Source organism: Oncorhynchus clarkii, chromosome 33 (genome assembly GCF_045791955.1).
Source record: "Oncorhynchus clarkii lewisi isolate Uvic-CL-2024 chromosome 33, UVic_Ocla_1.0, whole genome shotgun sequence".
NCBI lineage: Eukaryota > Metazoa > Chordata > Actinopteri > Salmoniformes > Salmonidae > Oncorhynchus > Oncorhynchus clarkii.
In genome coordinates this window covers 13,244,734-13,265,187 of record NC_092179.1, presented here as the reverse complement: position 1 = coordinate 13,265,187, position 20,454 = coordinate 13,244,734, and the positions used below count along the sequence as shown (strand labels likewise).

Genomic DNA, 20,454 nt, shown 5'->3' with positions numbered 1-20,454 from the left:
GGTGAAGATATCCCTCTAGTGGTGTGGGGGCTGTGCTTTGGCAAAGTGGGTGGGGTTATATCCTTCCTGTTTGGCCCTGTCTGGGGGTGTCCTCGGATGGGGCCACAGTGTCTCCTGACCCCTCCTGTCTCAGCCTCCAGTATTTATGCTGCTGTAGTTTTAACATTCTGTTTCCCCTCATGTCTTTGTCAGAGATTGTTTTATGTCAGTGTTGTTTTATGGTTGTATAGGTGCGCGACGGGTCCTCGTACCCATGTTTATTTATGTATGTACATATTAGTGTTTGGAGCATGTTAAGTGGGCATTTATTAAAAGACTCCATTTCCACTCCGTTTGAATCTCCTGCGCCTGACTTCCCTGCCACCTATACACACGACTCTGACACACGCCATAAAAGGGCAACGCACTCCATAATTAAAAGTGCAACACATTCTATAACAGGGCAACACACTCCATAATTAAAAGTGCAACACATTCTATAACAGGGCAACACACTCCATAATTAAAAGTGCAACACATTCTATAACAGGGCAACACACTCCATAATTAAAAGTGCAACACATTCTATAACAGGGCAACACACTCCATAATTAAAAGTGCAACACATTCTATAACAGGGCAACACACTCCATAATTAAAAGCGCAACACATTCTATAACAGGGCAACACACTCCATAATTAAAAGTGCAACACATTCTATAACAGGGCAACACACTCCATAATTAAAAGTGCAACACATTCTATAACAGGGCAACACACTCCATAATTAAAAGTGCAACACATTCTATAACAGGGCAACACACTCCATAATTAAAAGTGCAACACATTCTATAACAGGGCAACACACTCCATAATTAAAAGTGCAACACATTCTATAACAGGGCAACACACTCCATAATTAAAAGTGCAACACATTCTATAACAGGGCAACACACTCCATAATTAAAGGCGCAACACATTCTATAACAGGGCAACACACTCCATAATTAAAAGTGCAACACATTCTATAACAGGGCAACACACTCCATAATTAAAGGCGCAACACATTCTATAACAGGGCAACACACTCCATAATTAAAAGTGCAACACATTCTATAACAGGGCAACACACTCCATAATTAAAAGTGCAACACATTCTATAACAGGGCAACACACTCCATAATTAAAAGCGCAACACATTCTATAACAGGGCAACACACTCCATAATTAAAAGCGCAACACATCCTATAACAGGGCAACACACTCCATAATTAAAAGTGCAACACATTCTATAACAGGGCAACAACACACTCCATAATTAAAAGTGCAACACATTCTATAACAGGGCAACACACTCCATAATTAAAAGCGCAACACATTCTATAACAGGGCAACACACTCCATAATTAAAAGTGCAACACATCCTATAACAGGGCAACACACTCCATAATTAAAGGCGCAACACATTCTATAACAGGGCAACACACCCCATAATCTATGTTACCTGTATTTATGACAAATGTATGATTTTGATTTGGAGGTTGTGTTGCAATACAACTCGTCTGGAGGACAGTGAGGACAGAGGGACTTACTCGGACAGACATACAGGATGTTTGAACATCTGACACGGCATGCTTTGTTAAGATTTTATTAAATTAGGGAAAGGATACAATGGAGACTGGCACAGAGAAGCTGGGAGGTCCTGGAGAACTACCTGGAGGGTGTAACCTCTCGCTAGGAGCAGGGAGCGGAGTGTGATGACGAGGTCCAACTGTGGACATGTTGGGAGTGGGAGTATGGGGGCATGAGTAGTGTCATGTAGAGGGGTTGGAGGTATACTGTATGTGTGTGTGTGTGTAGAGCAGCAGCAACAGAGGGAGTTGTGAGGGAGGTGGTGTTGAGTAGAGTTGAACACTGATCCTGCTTTATTGAATGAATCAAGCCCATCTCATCACACGTGAACAAACACACAGAATTACACCAAATCTACTCCGCTTAATCACGTTACACACGCATCTGTTCACACAGCCAGAAGACACTTCCGGGGTCACACACAGTACCTAGGTGTCTCACACACACACACACACACACACACAGAGTTACACACAACTCATATATAAAACAATGATACACTCACATACGACACACACACACACACACACACACACACACACACACACACACACACACACACACACACACACACACACACACACACACACACACACACACCCACCTCCTACCAGGATTGGGGTCAATTCCATCTCATTTAAAGGGGTGAATATGAAGATAGTCAGCATCTGAATCAATGTCATGTTCTGTCTGAGTTGAATGGCTTGAATTAAAGTTTGTGATTGGATGGTCTGTTGTGTTCAACACAAAGATAGGCATCTCATTCCAATATACAGATCCTTTTCAAAAAAGTTTTCTACTTGGCTAAGTTCATGGTCCCCGCTTCTCATTGACATTGAGAGATGTCATAGACATAGGCCCTTTCTTTCACTAACTTTCAAGGCTGCGTTTGAATGTTATTTAACCTGTCTAATGAAAAGGCTTTTGTACACAAGTTCAGGTACACAAACATTGAATAGTTGAATAGCTCAATTGTTGTCTGGGCTATTATCATCTATGGTAAGATATGGCATTGGTAGCTGAAGACCTTGAACTCTCTCCCGCCCCTTCTTTTTCTCCCATTCACTCTGAAAGTAAAGCCACACTGAAAGCATTGAGATACATAGAGGTCACCCTCTCAGAGCCCTAGTACCATCTACACACACTCACGCGCACGCACGTGTACACACACACACACACACACACACACACACACACACACACACACACACACTCAAGGGTCACAGATAGTCCCTATACGATTAAAGGCCCAGTGCAGTCAAAAACATGATTTACTGTGTTTTATATATATTTCCACACTTTGAGTTTGGAATAATACTGTGCAATTGGGAAAATTATTGTAATGCCTTTTTAGTGTATGAAATGTCAGACTGTTTTGGAGGGATGGACTTTTGGCCTTTCAATGGTGACATCAACATGCAGTAAAATAGAGAGTTCCAAACCTCTTTGCCAATAACAGCTCGTTTTCATTTTCCCCCTCCCTACTCTGACCACTCCCAGACAGTCCTAGACAGTCCTAGTACAATTCTTGCTTGAGAAATGGCTCTTTGTTAAGAAGCTACAATATTTTACTTTCTTTTTGACCCTTTTAATTGAAAACAATTACAGTAAGTTACTTAACTGTTACCAATTATTTGATATTGATATAAATGGCTACATTAGACCTTTAACACAAGCTCCACAATGAGTCTCTAAACACACAACAGGCAGGTTACACACACACACACACACACACACACACACACACACACACACACACACACACACACACACACACACACACACACACACACACACACACACACACACACACACACACACACCAGCCCAGGGCCCTGGGCCCTGAATAACACAAACAGAATAATTAGCTATCCACTAAACAAAGCAAACACTCTGTAATTATGATATAATGTCAGTGCAACAGCTCCCCGGGACCAACGAGTGGCAGTCTCTCTCACAAACACACACACACACGCACACGCACGCACACACAGACACTTATACATACATGCAGAAATGCAGTACATACCAACACTTACACAACCCCATCATACACACAAACACCATCCCCTCACACACAAACATACACACACACCCTCCCCTCGTATATATCCCACACACACAATTCCCTCATATTCACATACACATTCCTATACTTTCCCACGTGTGTATGTGTGTGCGTAGCGAATGGCTCTCTATTGATTGAGGCAGACAGTCAGTCCCCACTGGCTGTTGTGTGGTGTTTGTTTGTGTGTCGTTCGTCTTTTTGGGTCCCCTCCTGTCTGCTCTCATGAGGGGACGTCCCTGAACATGACAGGATATGACACGCCAGCAGATGAATCAAAGGACACACACCCACAGACAAACACACACACACTCCTGAGGTTCTGTTGTTCAGCCCAGGCAGCTGGCACTGGGAACACTACATATGTGACCCGTTTCAGGAAACTTAGGCGTATGTCGCCGGTCACTACTTCCCAGGAGAGCCATTTAAAACTTTACTTAAAAAAAAAATCAAAATGCTTTTTTTTGGCAGAAATGCCTTCTCAAGAATGTTACCTTTCATGTGAATTAATAACAAACTTGTATGCCATCTGTAAATGCGAATAAAATTGTTAAATTACGAGCCTAGTTGGTTTGCCACAGAAAAAGGCAGCAACCTAGCCATCATTGGCTGAGATAATGAGTGGGCTGGACATGTTGAGAGATGAGTTCTGATTGGTTTGCCATATAACATGCTTCTCTCTATTGCAGCTGGTCAGTATGTGTAAGTAATCCTGTTTTAACGTGGCTTTAAAAATATATATATTGCGTAGTAGAAAGTGTTGCTCTCCTCTTTCTGGAGGACCGAGTTTTGAAATCAGTGGAATTCGAGTATGATAGCTAAGGAGATGGAGAAAACACCTGTCTCCAGATTACATCTTCAAACTAAGGGCAACCATGGCATCCGTGACAGGGAGAAGCGTCCATCCACGATGTATATGGGTAGTCTAGCTAGCTACAATTTCAGATATGTTCCTAATTTTGACAGAAAGTCGTTTTCATTTCAAGTTAAAGTGTACTGTTAGCTAGCTAGCTAACGTTAGCTGGCTGTCTCGCTAGCTAAAGTTAGGTGTATGATCTTATTATTCGTATTTAAGAGCCATTTGCTTTGCTAGTTATAGCCTACTGTTAACTAGCTAACATTGAACCTGGTTAGCTACCTGCAGATTCATGCAGGGTAGTAATGTCATGAGTTGGGATTATGATTCATTGTTTAGCTAACTAGCAAGCTACATGTCTTAACAAAAGACTCCACTATGCAAGTAACCATTTCAATAGAATGTCACTGCGACAACTGTTGACAGACGTATCTGGTAAATTCGCTCTGGCTATCTACTCAGAGCAAAAAGTGTAAAAAGTGTAAATTGTTTCCAGCAGCACAGTTGCAGTCACCAACGCTCTGGATAGCATAAAAACAGCCTAACCAGCTCTGCTAGGACAAGTAAAATGGTCAGTGAGCTGCTCTCTCATTTGTGTCTGGAAGTAGCTAGTAAGCTAGCCAACATTAGCCAGTTGGCTTTGGTGCTTCATTACTGTTAAAGAGATGGGTGGGGCTAAAGCTTAAGAGGGTGTGAACGATACTGAATGTGTGTAGACAAAGGAGAGCTCTCCAGTAGGTAACAAAACATTTTGTTAAGCCATTTTCTCAAAAGTGAGGTTACAAATTCAAACCAGAATTACTTTCCCACTGTTCCTCAAATGCAGTGTATGTTATACAATTTTGTAGCTCTGTTTTACTGCTTTTATCCAATGTACAAAACACAATTTCAAATTTTGCTACATAAGACCGAATCAAGGCGTATGGACTTTCTTCACTCTACCTCGGTCTCATTACACACACCCACACATGGCATACAATCAGGCATGCTCACACACACACACAGTCAAACACACACAGACACAAACTCTCTCAAACACACACAGGATGAGAAGTTGACTAATTCCTGTTGACAGAGCGACAGAATAAACAGTGACAAACACTTGTAGTGATACGAGTTGTGACACGACATCCCCATTTCCCTCCCCTGTCCCCCTCTCTCCCCTCTCTCCTCACACGTCAGTTCGTATATCCCTCCAGTCCAGAGCCAGCAGTAGATTAAATCAGAGAAGCTAGCCAAGTGGTGTTAAATAACATTAGATCTTAATCACAACTAGGACTGTTGCGATGACCGTATAACCACCACACCGGCGGTCAGGAGTCACTCAGGCATCAATACAAGTGTATTTTGAAATCAAACACTCCATGAGAGCCCATGAGTTCATGTTGCGCAACATTTCTATAGGCTTTGCAATTGTGGGAGAAAACAGAGTGATGGCCTCTACTAAAAAAAGGAGGATCCCATCAGCGCTCTATAAGCTCGGCCTACTATATTTATTTCTCAACTTTCCTAATATTAAGCACATTGCTTATATTTACAATTGGAGTATAGCCTACCTGGCTGGCATGCAAATAAACCATGTGGAAAAGTGTCCTCAATTTGCTATTTAAGTGCATAGATGACATGTATTTTTTCCCACCGCCCCTGTTTCGATACAGGTGCATGATAATGGTCCATTCTAAATCAACACAAATGTCACATATATTATTTAGTATGCGTAAAGACAATATTAAATCAAGAATAGTCTGATGGGTGACAATGTTGTTTTCACTTGTGAATGATGCCCAGCATAAGAAACAAAGGTTGTTGTTTTAAAAAATTTAGAATCGTAGTCGCACACCTCATGTAGCCTAGCCCATAGGCCTACTTGTGTAGGTTTTAATAAGGTTTGTATCACATTAATCCGATTTACAAGGGCTGTAGAGCTTAACTGGCAAACATAAGCAGCGCGTGAGTTTCAAGTTTGGGGAAGATAATTTCCACCATAGAGATGCACCTTTATAATAAAAGCATTAGCTGCATAACTGCATTTGCGGTCACTTTTGATTATGGTGTTTTCCGCTAATGGAACATTCGCTCTTATAGCCTACTACACATTGCTGCGCTCATAATGTGAAGAAATAACCTAATAGTTTAGCAACATTCTGATCTGTTGCATCAGCCACATGGCATAAAAACGTTTTTTTGATGTTAGTGGTTGTTTTAATTTTGGATCTATAGCATCCCACAACTGTCCCAGACTATGTTTGGAATATTTATTTATAGCACAGAACATAATAGGTCTGCCTTTGTACTATGGGGATAGTAGATTGACATAGGCTAGTGCTTTTGCTGTTCGTTAAGCCTACTCATCTTGCTGGCTGACGAAAAGCAAATGTGGACAGTTCTTCCAATATCTTCAATATGCACCTCGGAATCGGATAAGGATGCGGGCAGTTGCGTCCCCAATGTGTCTGTCTTCACTTGTAGCCTATGAGAAAGACCTGTGATGGATCACGTGATCACGTGATGGAAAACCATGTGAGTGAGATGCTCTTCGGATTGCGCAGCACACTAAGGGGAAGGGCACAATGCAGCACTCGGGGCTGAAAAAGGCATGGATTTTTTTTAGGGTGCATTACAGCCACAAAGGGGATGCCGCTGTGAAATTTGAGATGCTTGTCAAGTGCTTGTCAAATTGTGAATGGGAGACTATTAAACCATGTGCAGCCTGCACAAAAAAACAAAGCAGAGCTCATGCCTTCCAAGCAACTTTTTTTCAAATCATCATTGGAGTCTTATCATGCAGCCTTACAATATATTAAAAATCAAAACATATTGTTCAACGTTTGAAGCACAACTGAAGTTACATTAACAACTCTAAATTAAGCATATAAGAACACCTATTTCTTTGTTAACCGTTCAACACATTTTATTATACTTTGTTCAATTGTATTGTTCATACTATAAAATAATATGAAATAATGCCACGGAATTATAAGCAAATCAGCTGAATGAACTAGTGTAGCCCACAGCCATTTAGCATAACCAGTGCAGGACCAAACATACGGACAACTCAGAATATGCCATTCTGATCTTCAGAAATGTTCTTTCTTAATATCATGCTTCTTTAGACCGGTCTAAAATAAATCATGGATTTATTGTGAAGGTGTAGGCTATATTACATGGATTTATTAGACTTTTTAAAATGGCTTGTAGGCTGTGTGAAAGCCAGGAGATGCTAAATATGTTGATGTGAATTAACGGTAAATTCCCATGAGACTGACAGTTATTTGCTTGAAAATCACCAGCTGGCGAAATTCTGTGACCGCCACAGCCCTAATCACAACCCATTGTGTTTGCCTTAATGAGTTTTACGCTACCTCCCTTCGTAACGTGGAGACTCTGTGGTGTAAACTACATGATCAGTTGATTTTACTCCTATCTAAATGTTAGGCAGATGGGGTAACCATCTCTGTAGACTTTTTATACAGTTGAAGTCTGAAGTTTACATACACCCTAGCCAAATACATATAAACTCGGTTTTTCACCATTCCTGACATTTAATCCTAGTAAAAATGCCCTGTCTTAGGTCAGTTAGGATCACCACTTTATTTTAAGAATGAGAAATTTCAGAATAATAGTAGAGAGAATGATTTATTTCAGCTTTTATTTCTTTCATCACATTCCCAGTGGGTCAGAAGTTTACATACACTATATTAGTATTTGGTGGCATTGCATTTAAATTGTTTAACTTGGGTCAAACGTTTCAGGTAGCTTTCCACAAGTTTCCCACAATAAGTTGGTCCATTCCTCCTGATAGAGCTGGTGTAACTGAGTCAGGTTTGTAGGCCTCCTTGCTTGCACACACTTTTTCAGTTATGCCCACACATTTTCTATTTTCTATAGGATTGAGGTCAGGGCTTTGTGATGGCCACTTCAATACCTTGACTTTGTTGTCCTTAAACCATTTTGCCACAACTTTGGAAGTATGCTTGGGGTCATTGTCCATTTGGAAGACCCATTTGCGACCAAGCTTTAACTTCCTGACTGATGTCTTGAGATGTTGCTTCAATATATCCACATAATTTTCCTCCCTGTTTCCTCCAGCATCTTCACAAGGTCCTTTGCTGTTGTTCTGGGATTGATTTGCACTTTTCGCATCTCCTTCCTGAGCGGTATGACGGCTGCGTGGTCCCATGGTGTAAATACTTGCATACTATTGTTTGTACATATGAACATGGTACCTTCAGGCATTTGGAAATTGCTCCCAAGCATGAACCAGACTTGTGGAGGTCTACAATAGTTTTCTGAGGTCTTGGCTGATTTCTTTTGATTTTCCCATGATGTCAAGCAAAGAGGCAGTGAGTTTGAAGGTAGGCCTTGAAATACATCCACAGGAACACCTCCAATTGATTCAAATGATGTCAGAAGCTTCTAAAGCCATGACATAATTTTCTGGAATTTTCCAAGCTGTTTAAAGGCACAGTCAACTTAGTATATGTAAACTTCTGACCCACTGGAATTGTGATACAATGAATTATGTGAAATAATCTGTCTCTAAACAATTGTTGGAAAAATTACTTGTGTCATATACAAAGTAGATGTCCTAACCGACTTGACAAAACTATATTTTGTTAACAAGAAATGTGTGGAGTGATTGAAAAACAAGTTTTAATGACTCCAACCTAGGTGTATGTAAACTTCCGACTTCAACTGTGGATTTCACCTGAGAGATATAGTTGTCTATAAACCATTAATGCCCTCTCCGAAGATCTGAAGCACAAGAAATGTTTAACATATTGCACAAATTGGATTCGGAACACATCACACAAGTTGCTAAATTTGTAACATATAACACAAAATGGATAATGTAGCAGACAAAGAAACAGGGGCCAGTTTTGGCCCCACTGCCCAAACTGACTGGCTGGAATCATGCTAAAGGTTGATAGTGCATCTGTAACTTTAACCATTAAACATGAACCTTAATCTCGTTAATGAAGTGTATTCGTTCAAGAGCACTGTGACAAACACACAAGTCAAACCGGTTTTCCTCTATCTTTCTCTCCGTGGTGTCCCCTCTCTTTCATTTGATCTGGATCCCTCTTCTCTCTATCGCTCTCACTCTCCCTTTCCCCCCCTTCTACAAGACCATAGTGACAGTCACTCGGTGATCAGTAGAGTTCTCTGCTGTCCATCACTCTTAATACTCTGCCAGCCTCCTTATCGTCATCACAACCAATTAGCACAACCGCTTCTTTCTCCTTAACGAGAATTAACGAGCCATCTCAATCACACTGTTAATGACCATGAGAAGAGTCCCAATCACACTATCCCAACACGCATCACTGCAGTGCTCTTCACTCCCTGCCCCAGCCCACCAACATAATACCTGATTCAGCAGATTCAGTTAAGGTCAGATGGTTAGATGATGAGTTGAATTCGCTGAATCCTGGTCTGTTAGTGCTGGGATGGATCTAAAACCTGCATACACTGTTGCTTTCCAAGACCACTATTGAATGAACATGGCAGTTAACACAGACAGATCAAGTCTTAGCGAACTAAACTCACAGCACCCAACAAGTTACGACCTCTCAGGGTCTTCCTTGAAAATATCGCTCCATGCTGAGAAGACTAACCTTGAATAATGGCAGCTCTATTATAATCTAGGTCCGAATATGACCTTGACTAAACCTGTCTAATCTACACAGTTAAACATTTAACCTTGATTTACTTCTTGCAACCACTCATTCATACACTATGATATTAATGCCTTAGTAATTCCTGAAGGGAGAGAATGGGTAGCTCCTACCAGTTCCTCTCCACACGCACGCACACACACACACACACACACACACACACACACACACACACACACACACACACACACACACACACACACACACACACACACACACACACACACACACACACACACACACACACACTTCCCACAATGTCCCTGCTCCTCCATGTTCCTAAAAACTCATTTGAGTACGGTCTATGAGAATAGCATAATGCCAGGGCTACCTGACAATGGACACTGAGAGAGGGAAGTAAAGGGGGTAGTATACCAAGCTACAGCAGTCTTGACTTGTATGCACAAATACACACAGAGAAACACACACAGGCACAAATACAAGGGGCAGGCTGCAGTCTGTACATAAAAAAATACAACCACAGATCAGAGTCAGGCCAAATTAAAATGCAGTATATTCTTTGGGTAGAAAGCAGTTACCATAGCTAATCATAAATACAATCCCAACAGACAAGTTGATGAATAGCTGTATCCATAGAAAACAGTTACTATAGCTACTGTGGCATCAAGTGTCCTACAGTCTATACAGACATATTAAGAAACACTTTCAATTCACCTTCACCCCCTCATCGTTTCTCTCTGTTCTCTCTCTCTTGTAACTCCTATCTCCTCTATTTTCTCTCCTCTCTCTCTCTTTTCTCTCACTAGTTTCCCTTCTTTCTCCCTTCTCTCTTTTCTCACTCTCTTTTCAGTCCTCTCCTCTCTTTTCTCTCTCTTCTTCTCTCTCACGCTCTCACTCGGTTTTCTTCCCTTCTCTCTTTTCTCTCCCTTTCTCTCTCTCTTTTCCCTTCTCTATTAGTCAGTCACTTCCCCCTCACACCTCACTCTTTAACATGTCTATACACACAATGCTGTCATTATGTCCATCTCTATTTAGGTCATCTCCTGTTCCTCTACATCAGCTGATGTAAAAAGGGCTTTAGAAATACATTTGATTGAATATGATTGTATTAGCAGAGATTGTACAGGCCTTATAGACAGAGGGAATATCACTCAATAATAGGCCTTAGTCGTAGAACAAAGTCACAATAGCTGATCATAACTACAGTCCCTGTATACAGTTTTATATTCAGAGTTGAGGGACAGTTGTATGTGGTATGAGCCATAGAACACAGTCATATTACCGCAGGTCAGAGTAGGCCAATGTTCAATGTCAATATGTCTATGTGAGGTGTATAAGATTTCACTACAAGGCCAAAAGTAGGTGGACACCCCTTCAAATGAGTGGATTCGGCTATTTCAGCCACACCCGTTGCTGACAGGTATATAAAATCAAGCACAAAGCCATGCAATCTCCATAGACAAACATTGACATTAGAATGGCCTTACTGAAGAGCTCAGTGACTTCCAATGTGGCACGGTCATAGGATGCCCCCTTTCCAACAAGTCAGTTCGTCAAATGTCTGCCCCGCTAGAGCTGCCCCGGTCAACTGTAAGTGCTGTTATTGTGAAGTGGAAACGTCTAGGAGCAACAATGGCTCAGCCGCAAAGTGGTAGGACACAAAAGCTCACGGAACGGGAACGCTGAGGGCTGAAGTGCGTATTGCGCATAAATCGTCGGTCCTTGGTTACAACACTCACTACCGAATTCCAAACTGCCTCCGGAAGCAACGTCAGCACAAGAACTGTTCGTTAGGAGCTTCATGAAATGAGTTTCCATGGCCGAGCAGCCGCACACAAGCCTAAGATCACCATGGGCAATGCCAAGCGTCGGCTGGAGTGGTGTACCCTGGAACAGTGGAAACGCATTCTCTGGAGTAATGAATCACACTTCACCATCTGGCAGTCCGACGGACAAATCTGGGTTTGGCGGATGCCAAGAGAACGCTACCTGCCCCAATGCATAGTGCCAACTGCAAAGTTTGGTGGAGGAGGAATAATTGTCTGAGGCTGTTTTTCATGGTTTGGGCCCCTTAGTTCCTGTCAAGGGAAATCTTAACAGTAAAGCGTACAATGACATTCTAGACGATTCTGTGCTTCCAACTTTGTGGCAACAGTTTGGGGAAGGCCCTTTCCTGTTTTAGCATGACAATGCCCCCATGCACAAAGCAAGGTCCATACAGAAATGGTTTGTCGAGATTGGTGTGAAGAACTTAACTGGCCTGTACATAGCCCTGACCTCAACCCCATAGAACACCTTTGGGATGAATTGGAACGTCTACTGTGAGCCAGTCCTAATGCCCAACATCAGTGCCCAACCTCGCTAATGCTCTTGTGGCTGAATGGAAGCAGGTCCCTACAGAAATGTTCCAACATCTAGTGGAAAGCCTTTCCAGAAGAGTGGAGGCTGTTATAGCTGCAAATGCGCATGATTTTGGAATTCATGTAGTGTATGAATTCTTAGAGAGGCATTGTGTGTCCAAGACCCTTTCAGAGAAGCATTTGTGTACAACCTTTATTGTAAGATAATAATTTGTGTGTCCAGCTATATGCTCTGCCCATGCTTTACATTATCAACAATAATAAATAGACACCACTTTCCATGCCCCTTTAATAAAGTACTCAGTGCCACACACACACACACACACACACACACACACACACGCACACACACACGCACACACGCACACACACACACACACACACACACACACACACACACACACACACACACACACACACACACACACACACACACACACACACACACACTAATCCTTGCAATCCATCAGGTATGGTGTGGAATGGCCAGCATGGCGTGCCTCCGGGGTGGACCATGAAGAGAGGAGAAGCATGTTTGCCAAAAAAGGAGAAGAGGAAAACCCTCTTTTCCACTCCTCTCGTCTGACATCCATCACATAACATGCTTTACTTGATCCCTTTGCAGCAGAACAGCAGCGGTAAAGGAGGCTAAGTGGTCGGGACATATAACAGCATTCTAAACACAGAACCACAACGCTCTGCCACTCTGTGCACAGACACACAGCGGCATATCACAGACACACAGCCAGAGCCAGAGCACTCTGTCCACAGACAGGGGCCAACACAGCTGTATTGAGCCTCCTATACAGCACTGAGGACTAGCAGCAAACAAACAGTATAGATCTCTATACAAATATTTCCTTTCCTCTCACAGGCTCTCTCTTAATCCCTAGCTTTCATTCTGTCTTTCTCTCTCTTCCTCTATTTCTCTCTTAAGTGAAGAAGGGGGGGGGGAGAATAAAAGGGACAGTCAGGTCACCACAGCTCTACTCCATCAATTTTAATTATGTCTATGTGACCTCGTCAATACGGTCTGAGAAAGACCACAAATGGAAAAAGGATGAAGAAAAAGTATTGATTGTTGTGTCAGAGCCGGTTTAAAGAGAGGAGATCTGAGGAGTGAGAGGGGCTGTGTCAGTGGACAGCAGAGCCGGTTTAAAGGGAGGAGATCTGAGGAGTGAGAGGGGCTGTGTCAGTGGACAGCAGAGCCGGTTTAAAGGAAGGAGATCTGAGGAGTGAGAGAGGCTGTGTCAGTGGACAGCAGAGCCGGTTTAAAGAGAGGAGATCTGAGGAGTGAGAGGGGCTGTGTCAGTGGACAGCAGAGCCGGTTTAAAGAGAGGAGATCTGAGGAGTGAGAGGGGCTGTGTCAGTGGACAGCAGAGCCGGTTTAAAGGGAGGAGATCTGAGGAGTGAGAGGGGCTGTGTCAGTGGACAGCAGAGCCGGTTAAAGAGAGGAGATCTGAGGAGTGAGAGGGGCTGTGTCAGTGGAGAGCAGAGCCGGTTAAAGAGAGGAGATCTGAGGAGTGAGAGGGGCTGTGTCAGTGGACAGCAGAGCCGGTTAAAGGAAGGAGATCTGAGGAGTGAGAGGGGCTGTGTCAGTGGACAGCAGAGCCGGTTAAAGAGAGGAGATCTGAGGAGTGAGAGGGGCTGTGTCAGTGGACAGCAGAGCCGGTTAAAGAGAGGAGATCTGAGGAGTGGGAGGGGCCGTGTCAGTGGACAGCAGAGCCGGTTTAAAGGAAGGAGATCTGAGGAGTGAGAGGGGCTGTGTCAGTGGAGAGCAGAGCCGGTTAAAGAGAGGAGATCTGAGGAGTGAGAGGGGCTGTGTCAGTGGACAGCAGAGCCGGTTAAAGAGAGGAGATCTGAGGAGTGAGAGGGGCCGTGTCAGTGGACAGCAGAGCCGGTTAAAGAGAGGAGATCTGAGGAGTGAGAGGGGCTGTGTCAGTGGACAGCAGAGCCGGTTTAAAGGGAGGAGATCTGAGGAGTGAGAGGGGCTGTGTCAGTGGACAGCAGAGCCGGTTAAAGAGAGGAGATCTGAGGAGTGAGAGGGGCCGTGTCAGTGGACAGCAGAGCCGGTTAAAGGAAGGAGATCTGAGGAGTGAGAGGGGCTGTGTCAGTAAGCAGCCGAGCCGGTTTAAAGGGAGGAGATCTGAGGAGTGAGAGGGGCCGTGTCAGTGGACAGCAGAGCCGGTTTAAAGGAATGAGATCTGAGGAGTGAGAGGGGCTGTGTCAGTGGACAGCAGAGCCGGTTTAAAGGAAGGAGATCTGAGGAGTGAGAGGGGCTGTGTCAGTGGACAGCAGAGCCGGTTAAAGAGAGGAGATCTGAGGAGTGAGAGGGGCTGTGTCAGTGGACAGCAGAGCCGGTTAAAGAGAGGAGATCTGAGGAGTGAGAGGGGCCGTGTCAGTGGACAGCAGAGCCGGTTTAAAGGAAGGAGATCTGAGGAGTGAGAGGGGCTGTGTCAGTGGACAGCAGAGCCGGTTTAAAGGGAGGAGATCTGAGGAGTGAGAGGGGCTGTGTCAGTGGACAGCGGAGCCGGTTAAAGAGAGGAGATCTGAGGAGTGAGAGGGGCCGTGTCAGTGGACAGCAGAGCCGGTTAAAGAGAGTAGATCTGAGGAGTGAGAGGGGCTGTGTCAGTGGACAGCAGAGCCGGTTTAAAGGGAGGAGATCTGAGGAGTGAGAGGGGCTGTGTCAGTGGACAGCAGAGCCGGTTTAAAGGGAGGAGATCTGAGGAGTGAGAGGGGCTGTGTCAGTGGACAGCAGAGCCGGTTTAAAGGAAGGAGATCTGAGGAGTGAGAGGGGCTGTGTCAGTGGACAGCAGAGCCGGGAGGGATGACATTATGAAGACGCATCTGAATGACTGTCTGACTGAGTCGATAATACTTTTATTCAAAGACATATGGATATTATTGAAGTCTGGGTTCTTCCCTCCTGTTTAGGGGGCCCGGGGTCCGTGGTCCCCCCTGATCCTTTTTATATTTGTTAGAATTATTTGTACATATTGGACCATGCATATAGCCTATGCTATTATCAATAAGCATTGTCACCTGAAGCCCAACAGAAGAAGCATAGAGGTAATAAATATATTGGCTGCATTTACCCTTTTGACCTAATCATTAGTAGCCCTGCATCGGGTCAGATACCCATGATTCCCCGTGGGGGAGCCGCAAAAACATCTGCTGGCAGGTGGAATGAAAACATACATGCAACCCGTGGGTCGGCTAGCGGTTCAGAACAATTAAGTTGCGGATCGTGAAACATTTTAAATCAAGATGATACACTTAAAAAAAAAACAGGAGCTTGTTTTGTCACGTTGTGTTAGGAATTCCATTCTGCGTGCGGCGAGGCAGACATAAGGCTACCAGCCACGCATTGAGAGTGTGTGGAGACGGGAACTGTCCCTTATTTGTGTGGAGCTAAAACATTCTAAACTTGCCCATGCACGGACCTTGTGTTCCCTCTCCCCATGTGAGAATACGACACCTTGCCAAGTTGACTTTCCCTGGATAGCCTGGCACACGCAAAAATGACAAATGGAGGCCTAACCAGAGAAATACATAGAAAGGTTATGCTGTGAGACGAGGTAAAGGAGAGTGAAGGAGCCAGTTAGCATGAGAGCGAGTGACTGAGTGAGTGACTGAGTGAGTGACTGATTGAGTTAGAGAGAGTATGAGCCAGGGCATTAGAGTGAGTGAATTAGAGGGACAGAGTGAGAGAGAAAGTATGAGTGAGTGTTTGAACGTGTGAGTGCGTGAATGTGTCTCCCATCTAGGTATAGAGACAAAAGCATCACTGCTTTGCTTCACTGACTCCAGGTCAGTCACACGTTAGACAGCAGAGGTGACTGGCTACAGCAAGTGGCGTTACACACACTCCTTCTATTCCACTGAGCAACCAGAACAGCAACACCACACAGAGACAAACAACAGCCCTGTCATGTATGTACACACACACACACACACACACACACACACACACACACACACACAAATAGCGCAATGCACATAGTCAGCACTACTTTGATTTCACACACATTGAGTGTGTGTGCGCGTGTTTATGCATTGGGATGTTATGTTTGAGATATGACACCAGATTGATATGTCATGAATCTGGGGGGGGGGGGGGGGGGGGTGGACACTCAGTTTATGAGGAAAGGGCATAATTTAAAGAGGCAGCTGCATCCACTCAACCACTGAAGAAGATGAACACACACACACACACACACTTGTGTTTGGAGGGAATTGGATAAAGAGCAGGGGGACTGGCTGTAGAATCAATGGACATGGTGGAAGCTGGTAGTAGGATAGAGGGATGGAGAAAAAAAGATGGATGGAGGGAGAAGGGCAGTGGGCAAAGGAGTGAAACAAGCTCAACTGTGGCTTCTAAATTTGGAGTGTCTGAGTGGGACAGAGAGATGGTAGTGTGGTGGTAGACAGAGAGATGGTAGTGTGGTGGTGGTAGACAGAGAGATGGTAGTGTGGTGGTAGACAGAGAGATAGTAGTGTGGTGGTGGTAGACAGAGAGATGGTAGTGTGGTGGTAGACAGAGAGATGGTAGTGTGGTGGTGGTAGACAGAGAGATGGTAGTGCGGTGGTAGACAGAGAGATGGTAGTGTGGTGGTGGTAGACAGAGATATGGTAGTGTGGTGTTGGTAGACAGAGAGATGGTAGTGTGGTGGTAGACAGAGAGATGGTAGTGTGGTGATGGACAGAGAGATGGTAGTGTGGTGGTAGACAGAGAGATGGTAGTGTGGTGGTGGTAGACAGAGAGATGGAAGTGTGGTGGTGGTAGACAGAGAGATGGTAGTGTGGTGGTGGTAGACAGAGAGATGGTAGTGTGGTGGTGGTAGACAGAGATATGGTAGTGTGGTGGTAGACAGAGAGATGGTAGTGTGGTGGTAGACAGAGAGATGGTAGTGTGGTGGTGGTAGACAGAGAGATGGTAGTGTGGTGGTGGTAGAGACAGAGATGGCAGTGTGGTGGTGGTAGACAGAGAGATAATAGTGTGGTGGTGGTAGACAGAGAGATGGTAGTGTGGTGGTAGACAGAGAGATGGTAGTATGGTAGTGTGGTGGTGGTAGACAGAGAGATGGTAGTGTGGTGGTAGACAGAGAGATGGTAGTGTGGTGGTGGTAGACAGAGAGATGGTAGTGTGGTGGTAGACAGAGAGATGGTAGTGTGGAGGTAGACAGAGAGATGGTAGTGTGGTGGTGGTAGACAGAGAGATGGTAGTGTGGTGATGGACAGAGAGATGGTAGTGTGGTGGTGGTAGACAGAGAGATGGTAGTGTGGTGGTAGACAGAGAGATGGTAGTGTGGTGGTGGTAGACAGAGAGATGGTAGTGTGGTGGTGGTAGACAGAGAGATGGTAGTGTGGTGGTGGTAGAGACATAGAGATGGCAGTGTGGTGGTGGTAGACAGAGAGATAATAGTGTGGTGGTGGTAGACAGAGAGATGGTAGTGTGGTGGTAGACAGAGAGATGGTAGTATGGTGATGGACAGAGAGATGGTAGTGTGGTGGTGGTAGACAGAGAGATGGTAGTGTGGTGGTAGACAGAGAGATGGTAGTGTGGTGGTGGTAGACAGAGAGATGGTAGTGTGGTGGTAGACAGAGAGATGGTAGTGTGGAGGTAGACAGAGAGATGGTAGTGTGGTGGTGGTAGACAGAGAGATGGTAGTGTGGTGATGGACAGAGAGATGGTAGTGTGGTGGTGGTAGACAGAGAGATGGTAGTGTGGTGGTAGACAGAGAGATGGTAGTGTGGTGGTGGTAGACAGAGAGATGGTAGTGTGGTGGTAGACAGAGAGATGGTAGTGTGTGTGGTGGTAGACAGAGAGATGGTAGTGTGGTGGTGGTAGACAGAGAGATGGTAGTGTGGTGGTGGACAGAGAGATGGTAGTGTGGTGGTGGTAGACAGAGAGATGGTAGTGTGGTGGTAGACAGAGAGATGGTAGTGTGGAGGTAGACAGAGAGATGGTACAGAGAGATGGTAGTGTGGTGGTGGTAGACAGAGAGATGGTAGTGTGGTGGTGGTAGACAGAGAGATGGTAGTGTGGTGGTGGTAGTGTGGTGGTGGTAGACAGAGAGATGGTAGTGTGGTGATGGACAGAGAGATGGTAGTGTGGCGGTGGACAGAGAGATGGTAGTGTGGTGGTGGTAGACAGAGAGATGGTAGTGTGGTGGTAGACAGAGAGATGGTAGTGTGGAGGTAGACAGAGAGATGGTAGTGTGGTGGTGGTAGACAGAGAGATGGTAGTGTGGTGATGGACAGAGAGATGGTAGTGTGGTGGTGGTAGACAGAGAGATGGTGGGTGGTGGTAGACAGAGAGATGGTAGTGTGGCAGAGGACAGAGAGATGGTAGTGTGGTGGTGGTAGACAGAGAGATGGTAGTGTGGTGGTAGACAGAGAGATGGTAGTGTGGTGGTAGACAGAGAGATGGTAGTGTGGTGGTGGTAGACAGAGAGATGGTAGTGTGGCGGTGGACAGAGAGATGGTAGTGTGGTGGTAGACAGAGAGATGGTAGTGTGGTGGTGGTAGACAGAGAGATGGTAGTGTGGCGGTGGTACACAGAGGGAGTGGTAGTGTGGTGGTAGACAGAGAGATGGTAGTGTGGTGGTGGTAGACAGAGAGATGGTAGTGTGGTGGTGGTAGACAGAGAGATGGTAGTGTGGTGATGGACACAGAGATAGTAGTGTGGTGGTAGACAGAGAGATGGTAGTGTGGTGGTGGTAGACAGAGAGATGGTAGTGTGGTGGTAGACAGAGAGATGGTAGTGTGGTGGTGGTAGACAGAGAGATGGTAGTGTGGTGGTGGTAGACAGAGAGATGGTAGTGTGGTGGTGGTAGACAGAGAGATGGTAGTGTGGTGGTGGTAGACAGAGAGATGGTAGTGTGGTGGTGGTAGACAGAGAGATGGTAGTGTGGTGGTGGTAGACAGAGAGATGGTAGTGTGGTGGTAGACAGAGAGATGGTAGTATGGTGATGGACAGAGAGATGGTAGTGTGGTGGTGGTAGACAGAGAGATGGTAGTGTGGTGGTAGACAGAGAGATGATAGTGTGGTGGTGGTAGACAGAGAGATGGTAGTGTGGTGGTGGTAGACAGAGAGATGGTAGTGTGGTGGTAGACAGAGAGATGGTAGTGTGGTGGTGGTAGACAGAGAGATGGTAGTGTGGTGGTAGACAGAGAGATGGTAGTGTGGTGGTGACAGTGGTAGTGTGGTGGTAGACAGAGAGATGGTAGTGTGGTGGTGGTAGACAGAGAGATGGTAGTGTGGTGGTGGTAGACAGAGAGATGGTAGTGTGGTGGTAGACAGAGAGATGGCAGTGTGGTGGTAGACAGAGAGATGGTAGTGTGGTGGTGGACAGAGAGATGGTAGTGTGGTGGTGGTAGACAGAGAGATGGTAGTGTGGTGGTGGTAGACAGAGAGATGGTAGTGTGGTGGTGGTAGACAGAGAGATGGTAGTGTGGTGGTAGACAGAGAGATGGTAGTGTGGTGGTGGTAGACAGAGATATGGTAGTGTGGTGGTGGTAGACAGAGAGATGGTAGTGTGGTGGTGGACAGAGAGATGGTAGTTTGTGTGAGGGGGTAAAGGCCAGGAGAACGACGCAGTGTGTCAGTGACCATAAAACACACAAGGTCACACACAATGCTAATACACACATACACTCACAAACACACACACTAATACAGACATGCACAGACACACGCTCCCACACGCAGCGTGTCACTGTGCATCACTGTGTCTCTCTGTGAGCGCAGGATCCAGACAATGAGAGCCAGACAGGAACCAGGGCATAATGAGAGAGGACAGGGCACTTCAGGCACACACACACACTCAAACACACACACAAGAACACACACACAAGGACACACACACAAGGACACACACACGTCCCTAAGTGGAGACAGGGTCCAGGGTAATTTGCAGT

The 20,454-nt window shown here is 45.1% G+C and overlaps 1 protein-coding gene across 1 annotated transcript in view; it reads right to left on the bottom strand.

Annotated features, from left to right (window-relative positions):
• The window catches only part of LOC139392572 (transcription factor SOX-5-like), a 284,267-nt gene that overhangs the window by 204,103 nt on the left and 59,710 nt on the right, over positions 1 to 20,454 (bottom strand). The gene's annotated exons all lie outside the window — the stretch shown is intronic.